Raw genomic sequence first — 10,993 nt, forward strand, 5'->3', positions numbered from 1 at the left:
TCACTAGCCGAGGTTATGATGGAAGCTGAGAGAAACAAGCGGGAGACCAACCGTTTGTTGGAGCGTATTGAACAGAATACAGCACACCATCAGAGGGCTAACGTGGTGTCACTCAGTGATTTTATCAAATTGCATCCACCCACGTTCCACCACTCCGTCGAGCCTCTCGACGCTGATGACTGGCTTCGCAGTATCTCTCACAAACTGCGTTCCGCGCTGGTAGCGGAGGCTGACAAGGTCACCTTTGCTGCATATCATCTTGAAGGCCCCGCCAGTCTATGGTGGGAGAATTATGGAGCTATGCGCCCAGCGGGCCATGTCACTACTTGGGCTGAGTTCAGCGAGGCTTTCCGTGAACATCACATTCCGGAGGGTCTCATGGACCGTAAACGTGAAGAATTTTGCAGTTTCACCCAAGGCCGACTTTCTGTGGATGCCTATAGCAGGGAGTTTGGTAATCTCGCCCGATATGCAACTGAGGAAGTGTCTACTGACGCCAAGAAGCAAGCAAGGTTCCGTAAGGGCCTTAGTCCTGAGCTTCGCCGCGACCTCCGTCTGCATGAGTGCACATCTTTTCAGAAACTTGTCAACAAAGCCATCAGTGCTGAAACTGGTCAGACTGACTATGACGCAACACGCAAGCATGGCCGTGACATGGGTTCCTCATCCGGTGCTGGTCCTCAGAAGCGCCGCGTGTGGGTGCCCAACACCGCCCTGCCACCCAGGTTCACACCGAGGCCATCTTTCCAGGCGCCTCGCCCCGTTCAACAGTCTGCTCCAGCCAAGCCCTATGGGGGTCCAACCAACAATGCTCCTCCACGTACCAGTTCCGTGACTTGTTTCAAATGTGGGGAATCTGGTCACTATATGCGTGAGTGTCCCCAGACCAACCCCAATCAATCTGCTAAAGCTGTTGGCCGTGGCAAGCCGACAGGAAAAATATTCCACGCCAAGCCGGTCACCGCTTCACGTGGCCATGTCAACTGTATCTCTGCCGAAGAAGCTCAAGAGGATCCCAACGTCGTTCTCGGTACGCTTCTTGTTAATTGCCACCCGGCATCTGTTCTTTTCGATACAGGAGCCTCTCATTCTTTTATATCTGAAAACTATGCTCGCTTGCATAACGTCGCATTCGGTGATATGCCAACCTCTATGGTAATTCAAACTCCGGGATCCAAATGGCAAACTTCTAGAGTAAGCCATGGAAATGAAATCCAAGTCGACAGACTTGTTTTCCTCGCGTCTTTGATAGCCCTTAAATCTTCAGATATTAATATCATTTTGGGTATGGACTGGATGTCAGCTCATCAAGCCAAAATTGATTGCTTCTCTAGGACTGTTCAACTCACCCATCCTTCGGGGAAGATAGTCAATGTCTTGACCCGAATAGCCAAGCGACAATTATATTCTCTTAACGCCAGCCCTTTGCCAGACCTTGAGGACGTGCCGGTAGTCTGTGACTTCCCGGATGTCTTTCCAGAGGAATTGCCAGGTGTTCCACCTGACAGGGATGTTGAGTTCGTAATAGACCTCATCCCCGGAACCGTTCCGATTGCTAGAAGACCCTATAAGATGGCACCCCTAGAACTAGCCGAGCTTAAGAAACAACTCGATGAGTCCTTGAAAAAGGGTTTCATCCGACCTAGCTCATCTCCGTGGGCTTGCCCCGTCCTATTCGTCAAGAAGAAGGATGGTACGGACCGGATGGTTGTAGATTACCGACCTGTCAATTTGGTCACAATCAAGAACAAATATCCACTCCCCAGGATCAACGACCTGTATGATCAGCTCGCTGGATCCTCAGTCTTCTCCAAGATGGATTTGAGGTTGGGCTACCATCAAATCAAAATCAGAAACGGGGACATTCCTAAAACGGCCTTTGTTACTCGTTATGGCCAATACGAGTACACCGTCATGTCCTTCGGTTTAACCAACGCTCCAGCCACCTTTTCTCGGTTAATGAACTCAATCTTCATGGAGTATTTGGATAAATTCGTCGTAGTTTATCTCGATGATATACTCATCTACTCCAAGAACGAGGAAGAACATGCCGAACATCTAAGGCTAGTGTTGAAGAAACTTCGAGAGCATCGCCTTTATGCCAAATTTTCTAAATGTGAATTCTGGTTGTCAGAAGTGACCTATCTGGGTCATGTAATATCTGGTAAAGGTATTGCTGTTAACCCTGAGCGAGTTCAAGCCGTCCTTAATTGGACTCCACCTGAATCGGTCAAGCAAGTTCGGAGTTTTCTAGGCTTAGCGAGCTATTGTCGTCGCTTTGTCGAGAACTTCTCCAAGGTTGCCAAACCTCTAACCGAACTCCTCAAGAAAGATAAGAAGTTCGAATGGACTCCACAATGTGAGCACAGCTTTCAGGAACTGAAAAGACGCCTGACCTCTGCTCCCGTGCTGGTACCGCCAGACTTCTCCAAGGACTTTGTTATCTACTGCGACGCCTCGCGACAAGGACTAGGTTGCATTCTCATGCAAGATCGACACGTAATTGCTTACGCTTCACGGCAATTGCACCCACATGAGGAGAATTATCCTACTCATGATCTAGAGCTTGCAGTCGTAGTCTATGCACTTAAGACCTGGCGACATTACCTCCTCGGTAATCGTTGCGAAATATTCACTGATCACCAAAGTCTGAAGTATATTTTCACCCAACCGGATTTGAATCTCAGGCAGAGACGTTGGGTTGAATTGATCACAGACTTCGACTTAGGAATAACCTACACCCCAGGGAAAGCCAACGTCATGGCTGATGCGCTAAGTCGTAAATCTTATTGTAACAACCTGATGTTACAACAAAGTCAACCGCTTCTCCATGAGGAATTTCGGAAACTTAACCTTCACATTGTACCTCAAGGTTTTCTTTCCACCTTGGTGGCAAAACCTACCCTTACGGATCAAATTATCAAAGCACAGAAGGTAGATCCGGGAATCTCCCGCATCAAGAGGAACATTCAGAAAGGAATTGCGAATTGTTTCTCCATTAATGATCAAGGAGTCGTATACTTCGGGAATCGACTAGTAGTTCCCAAAGTGCGCAACCTAAGGCGATTAATCCTTAAGGAAGCTCATGAATCTCCTCTCACCATTCATCCCGGTAGCACTAAAATGTATCAGGACCTACGCCAGAGGTTCTGGTGGACTAGGATGAAGAGAGAAATTGCTCAGTATATTGCAAATTGCGACGTCTGTCGTCGTGTAAAAGCAGAGCATCAACGGCCTGCTGGCACCCTTCAACCCTTAGCTATTCCTGAATGGAAATGGGATAAAATTGGTATGGATTTCATTACCGGTTTTCCCAGGACCAAGAGAGGGAATAATGCTATTTTCGTCGTGGTCGATCGTCTTTCCAAAGTAGCCCATTTCTTACCTGTTCGTGAGAGTATAACCGCTAGTCAGCTGGCAGATTTGTACATCTCCCGAATAGTGTCTCTCCATGGTGTTCCTTTGGAAATTAACTCGGATCGAGGAAGTCTTTTCACCTCTCGATTTTGGGAAAGTTTCCAAAATGCTATGGGAACCCGTCTCTCCTTTAGCACCGCTTTCCACCCTCAGTCGAGTGGTCAAGTGGAACGCGTCAACCAAATTCTAGAAGACATGCTTCGAGCCTCTGTTATCTCTTTCGGAATGGACTGGGAGAAGTGCCTTCCATTTGCCGAATTCGCCTACAACAACAGCTATCAATCTAGCTTGGGTAAAGCCCCTTTTGAAGTTCTCTATGGACGACGATGTCGAACACCCCTTAACTGGTCAGAGACCGGGGAAAGACAATTCTTTGGCCCGGATATGATTCAGGAAGCAGAAGAACAAGTTCGTATCGTTCGTGAAAAGTTGAAAACAGCCCAATCTCGTCAAAAGAGTCAATATGACCGAAAACATAGGGCTATGACTTTCGAAGTTGACGAGAAGGCTTATCTTCGGGTCACCCCTCTGAAGGGAACCCATCGTTTCGGTATCAAAGGCAAATTGGCTCCTCGTTACATTGGACCTTTTCGCATTCTCGCCAAACGAGGAGAAGTTGCCTACCAGTTGGAACTACCTCCGCACCTCTCCAGAGTTCACGATGTCTTCCACGTTTCTCAACTCAGGCGTTGCTTCTCGGATCCTATCCGTGGAGTGGACCACGAAACGCTTGATCTCCAAGATGATCTTACATATCGAGAGTACCCCATTCGTATCCTCGATCAGGCCGAACGTACCACGCGACGTCATAATATCAAGTTTCTCAAGGTTCAATGGTCGCACCATTCTGAGGATGAAGCAACTTGGGAAAGGGAGGATCGTCTTCGACTTGAATATCCCGCCTTCTTCCCGGAGGAACCCAAATCTCGGGACGAGATTCTTTTGAGTGGGGGTGAGTTGTCACACCCTAGCTAGTCATGCATTAGAGTGTTGCATCATGTTTACTCTTTCATCAGAAACTTGAAATGGGGATGACAGAACCCCCAGTCCCCTCTGAAACCAACTAGGGTTACTAAATAAATTTTTCAATGAACCTGAAATGCCCTTCTAAAATGCCCATCATTTTTGCCTTGGTTCAGAACCTCTGCCAAAAGTGGTGCACATTTTCCTAGGCCATCCTAGGGTTTTTGAATTAAATCATAAATATTTGAATTTGGGCATTTAAAATAATATAAAATATTTAAATGCTCAAATATCTCCAAACTAAAATGTTTCATGTTGGAAATAATCCAACTATGGGCCAGGAATAGTTTGGTGATTTTTGAAGTTGCCTAGGTATTTTATTAAATTCAACAAAGTTGCAGATATATTAAATAAAAACAGAAACAGAAAAAAAGGGGAAAACTTACCTGTCGCCCACCAGCCAGCCCACCTGGCCGGCCCAGCCCGGCCACCGCTCCAGCGAGCTGCTTGGCTTGCCAGGCAGGCAGCCAAGGTGCTCGGCGGCGGCACCGCAGCTCGCCACGCAGCTGCTCGCCGCCTCGCCGCCTCCCTCGCCCGGCTAACTCCGTGAACCGGCCTCCCTCTCTCCCCCGAACCCCCAGACACCCCCTCTCCTCTCCAGCTCCTCCCCCTCGCACGCCCCAGCCATGGCCGACGCCATCGCCGCCACCCCCTCGCCGTAGCCACGCCCTCCGTCCACCCCACGCCGTGCCACCGTGTCCAGGAGCTTCGCCGCCGTCCACTTCATCGAGCTAGCCGAGCCCCGTGTGCTCGAGCGGCCCGAGACCACCGCACCGACCTCGCCCGAGCTCGCCGTCGCCGGAGATCCCTTTCAACGCCGTCGCTGCCTCAGCTCGTCCCCGACCCCGCCGGTGGCCTCTACGGGAGCGCTGTGAGCCTAGCTACTCCTCCGACCCTCTCTCTCTCATTCCCGAGCCGTGTAGCCACCGCACGAGGATCACACGCCCGCACCATCGCGGACCTCGTCGCCGACGTGCTTCCGGCCACACTCCGGCCACAAGATGGTGTCCATCTTGCTCACCGAGTCCCACAGCACCTAGCTAGCCACTCCACGAGCCTCACCGACCCCTCTAGCGCCAAGTTCATCCTCGACCGAACCCCGGTGGCCGCCAAAGTCGTCGCCGGCGCCAACTCCGGCCACCCCGACCCCAACGGACTCCGCCAAGAGCTGTGGTTTGTCCTCAGCTCCACTCCGGTGGTCTCCGCGGTCCATTTGGTGGCCGAAATGGCCAAAACCACTCCCGCCGCCGCGTCGGGCTCGCCGGCGGCTAAACGCCGGCAGCCGACTTTGACTTTGACCACAGGTGGGCCCTGGTTGACTCTCCTGAGTCAATGACAGGTGGGGCCCAGCCCTGCTAATTATACAGGATTAGTTTTAATTAAATCTTAATTAAAATAATCACCCTGACATGCGGGACCCACTGTCAGGTTTGACCCAGACCTGTTCCGTTGACCTGCTGACGTCACACTGACGTCAGGCTGACGCAGTAATTGATTTTCTGGATTTAAATTAAATCAGGAAATTCCAGAATATTATTTAAACTTCAAAAATTCATAACTTTTATTCTGTAACTCCAAATTGGACAAATTATATATGAAAAATGATCAGAAAAATCCAATCTATCCATCTGTACTATTTTCATGCATGATCAAACAAGTTAAATTGATGTTTTAAGCAGAACAAGGAAAAGCACTTTAAAAGACCATATTTGAATTTGAAATTTGAATCCTTGATTCAAATTTGTTCAAACCCCTCTGGTTTTAGTTGCATTAGCCCAACACACTCATATTGCCATGTTTCATGCATGCATCATATTGTTGCACATTGTTTGGTGATGGTTGTGTATCGGTGTCCTTTGCGACAGGTTCTGCCCCCGAGGAGTACCGTGATTACCCTAACGAAGAACCATATCAGTGCATCGAACCATCAGGCAAGCAACCAACCATTTGATCATATCGATACAATCCCATGTTCTCGCTCCTGCTCTCTTTTACTGCATTAAGACAACGCGATTCAAACTGCTGTGTGCTACGGTAGTTGAACCCATTTCCTCTGCATGACCTGTCATTGCCACAGTAACTAGATGAAACCCACTAGCATGTGTAGGAGTTGATTGAGCCCTATGTATGTGTTGTTCCTACCTTGCTATGCCTGCTATGCTTAGAGTCGTGTCAGGTCTGGTTCATCTGGGTGATGGGCTAGAGTGAAATGATTATGTCGGTAATGAGAGTGGTGTGGTGAACACGATTTGGTAAAGGTATCGATGAGAGGCCATGTAGGAGTACATGGTGGGTTGTTTCATTGAAGCCGACCTTAAGCACTGAGATCTGTATGTGTGATTTAAGAATCAGCTACTACCATGCATTGGGCCCGAAACCAATGGACCCTCTCGACTTCTTATTCACCCTAGTTCTCCGTCCAGGAGTTGCAAGTAGTTTCTGGTGTTTGTAGCCTACTGGAGGCCGTGGACAGCGCTGACCGTAGGGGTGGGCTGTGATGCGGTAGGTACGTGGCACGGTGTACCGAATACCCGTTAGGTATCTCGGGAACCCTGTTCACATCGTTCGGGGCCGTATGGGAAACCTCGGCCGGACTCCCTGCGGATGGAACCCGAATAGGCGATAAACCTGGACTGGAGGCTTAGGTGATTAGGTAGGTCGTGGCCGACACCCACGTTGGGCTTCCGCTTGAAGGTGGCCGAGTACATGTCGTGTAAGCGACGGTAAGTGGTGAGAGCGTGTATGAAGAAGTACACCCCTGCAGGGTTAACATGATCTATTCGAATAGCCGCGTCCGCGGTAAAGGACTACTTGGTTGCCTATACAGTTCATAGACAAGTAAATGGAAACTGTTAAAAGCCTCAAGATAAGTGTGAGTGCCGAGGATGGCTCTCCGTAGGAAGACGGAGGTGGATCCTCGGTAGTGTATTAAAGTGGTGAGTAGTGGACTCGTGTGCGCAAAACCATTTCAGTTGGAGTATCGTAGGATAGCCTAGCCAAGAGTCAAAGCTGGCTTGCTGCAACAACTCCACCAACCCTTCTTGATACTATGCATGTATGTAGGATCTGATGTAAGTCTTGCTGAGTACCTTTGTACTCATGTTGCTATAATCTACATTTTTACAGAAGACGCTGCAACCCCTTCTGATGGGTTCTATGTAGACGTTGACATCAACGAGTAGGCTAAAGACCCAGGTGGTGACCCTGAGCTTGTGGAGGACCACGTAGTATAGTTAGGCTTTCCAAGCCTCTTTTATTTTACTAGTTGTTTGTACTCAGACAAGTTACTTCCGCTGCTGGTTTGTATGACTGTATGACTTGTATGTGGGGTCGTGAGACCCGTACCTTTGTGAATGTTATGTATGGCTCCCTGAGCCTTAAATAAAATACTTGTGTCATAGAGTCATGTTGTGATGCTTCGTTGTATTTGCACATATCGAGCATATTGTGTGTATGATTGAAATGCTTGGTATGTGTGGGATCTGACTATCTAGTTGTTTATCTTTAGTAGCCTCTCTTACCGGGAAATGTCTCCTAGTGTTACCGCTGAGCCATGGTAGCTTGCTACTGCTCTGGAACACTTAGGCTGGCCGGCATGTGTCCTTCTTCGTTCCTGTGTCTGTCCCTTCGGGGAAATGTCACGCTTTGAGTACCGGAGTCCTGTTAGCCGCTACAGCCCGGTTTACCGGAGTCCTGCTAGCCCAGTGCTACAGCCCGGACCCACTTGCTGATGACCGACACGTTCGAAGCTGGGTCATGGATGCCTGTCCCTGTAAGTCTGTGCCACTTTGGGTTTACGACTAGTCATGTCAGCCCGGGCTCCTTATCATATGGATGCTAGCGACACTATCATATACGTGAGCCAAAAGGCGCAAACGGTCCCGGGAAAAGGTAAGACGACACCCGTGGGGATACCGTGCGTGAGGCCGCAAAGTGATATGAGGTGTTACCAGCTAGATCGATGTGACATCGAGTCGGGGTCCTGACAAAATAATTGAGGGAAGACTGAAGAGGCTCCACACGAATGAAATAGATGGTCGAAAGAGACTCAAACTCCGATAAGAAGAGGGTGGGAGGGTGGGAAAACAAAGGCAACTAGGAAGGGGGAACCGACGAATATCTTGAAGAGAAAACACCTGTTAAAATCATTGAGGAAAGAAGGCAAAGACTTCGCACAATTAGGATGGATACTCGATTACGGACTCCGGTTCTGAGAAGAAGAAGGGAGGGCGGGTGGGAAAAACAAGGACAACTTCGGACAAGGAAAAACAACGACGTCGGAGGAAGAACTGAGGATTGATCTCGCCAAAGACAATGAGGTTTGAGTCAACTTGACGAGAGATGCACCGGATGAAAAGAGGATGGACAATGAACGAAAAACTAACCGCGTGATCCTAAAGAAAAATTTGAAGGGGAAGAGGAGTAGTTCAAAACACCTACGTCAAGATTCCTCACCAAAGCGATGAAGGGGGCTGAGGAGTAAAAAGAATTCCTACTCTCCGATATAACTAGACTCTGAAAACAGTTTTCTTCTAGACTCAACAACGGCAAAAACACGATCAATCAAGGGGGCTCCTAGGGTCGGTCGAGGCTCTGATACCAACTTGTCACGCCCAATATGCGACCCTATCCAAAAGGAACTCGAAGGTCCCACAAAGGATAGACCCGCATATTGAGACGCTTTTGCAAGGTGGATATCATTACATTAACATTACATAAATAGATGGGGATACATACAAGAGGCATACAATGCCACACGAATACGACATCATCTTACAAAAGAGCACCATCCGACTACGGATGAAACACAAACAGAAACTCAAACGACATCCACCCTGCTAGCTCAGGCTGCCGACCTGGAACCTATCCCCTGATCAAAGAAGAAGCAGAAGAAGAACTCCAAACAAGCAAACATCACTCTCGCGTCATGATCATCGCATAACCTGTACCTGCAACTGTTGTTGTAGTAAACTGTGAGCCACAAGGACTCAGCAATCCCATTACCATGGGTATCAAGACTAGCAAAGCTTAATGGGAAAGGAAGGGGTAAAGTGGTGAGGTTGCAGCAGCGTCTAAGCATGATATGGTGGCTAACATACGCAAATGAGAGCGAGAAGAGAAACAAAGGAACGGTCGTCAACTAGCAACGATCAAGAGGTGATCATGAACACCTACTTACGACAATCATAACACAGAAACCGTGTTCACTTCCCGGACTCCGCCGAGAAGAGACCATCACGGCTACACACGCGGTTGATGCATTTTAATTCGGATCTGGTGTCAAGTTATCTACAACCGGACATTAACAAATTCCCATCTGCCACATAATCGCGGGCACGGCTCTCGAAAGTTTATACCCTGTTGGGGTGTCCCAACTTAGCCCATGATAAGCTCTCGCGATCAACGAAGGATATACCTTCTCCCAGGAAGACCCGATCAGTCTCGGAATCCCGGTTTACAAGACATTTCGACAATGGTAAAACAAGACCAGCAAAGCCGCCCGATGCGCCGACAATCCCGATAGGAGCTGCACATATCTCATTCTCAGGGCAACACCGGATAGGTCAGCCTATGAGTAAAACCAGCCCTCGAGTTGCCCTGAGGTGGCCCCGCAGTCTGCCCGGTTCAGACCAACACTTAGACAAGCACTGGCCCGGGGGGGGGCTAAAATAAAGATGACCCTTGGGTTGGCCGACCCAAGGGAAGGGTATAGGTGGTGGTGAGGCAAATGGTAAAACCAAGGTTGGGCCTTGCTGGACAAGTTTTATTCAAAGCGAACTGTCAGGGGGGTCCCATAAATCACCCGACCGCGTTAGGAACGCAAAATCCGGGAACATAACACCGGTATGACGGAAACTAGGGCGGCAAGAGTGGAACAAAACACCAGGCATAAGGCCGAGCCTTCCACCCTTTACCAAATATATAGATGCATTAATAATATAAGAAATATTGTGATATCCCAACCAAAATCCTGTCCACCATGGAGAAATCTTCAACTTCACCTGCAACTAGCAATGCTATAAGAGGGCTGAGCAAAGCGGTAACATAGCCAAGCAATGGTTTGCTAGGAAGGGTGTCAAAGGTTAGAGGTTCATGGCAATTTGGGAGGCTTGAAGAGCAAATGATAGGTAGCGCAGCAAAGCGATAGAACGAAGCAAATAGCATAGCAATGATAGTAGTGAGATCCAGGATAGCGGTCATCTTGCCTGAAATCCCGCTAGGAAGAAGAACGAGTCCATGAAGAAGATGAAGCCACGAAGACGAACCAAGTGTAGACGAACGAATCCTCACGATCGCAACGAAACGGGAACTATCGAGAAGAAGCACAAAACATGGTAAACACACCACACATGAACAAGATGTGATGGACAACAAGCATGATGCATGACAAAGCTACATGAAGCTACTCATGGCAAGATATGATGCAAACAAGAACAACACATCAAGGCAAGTTTAAATGAGGCCGACAACAACATATAACAATTCTAGTAAGTCCTCGTATGCAAATTTCGAAATTGGTCCAGATCTGAATGAACCTTATAATCAAGTGGTT

The sequence above is a fragment of the Triticum aestivum genome, chromosome 1B (assembly GCF_018294505.1).
Source record: "Triticum aestivum cultivar Chinese Spring chromosome 1B, IWGSC CS RefSeq v2.1, whole genome shotgun sequence".
Taxonomy (NCBI): Eukaryota; Viridiplantae; Streptophyta; class Magnoliopsida; order Poales; family Poaceae; genus Triticum; species Triticum aestivum.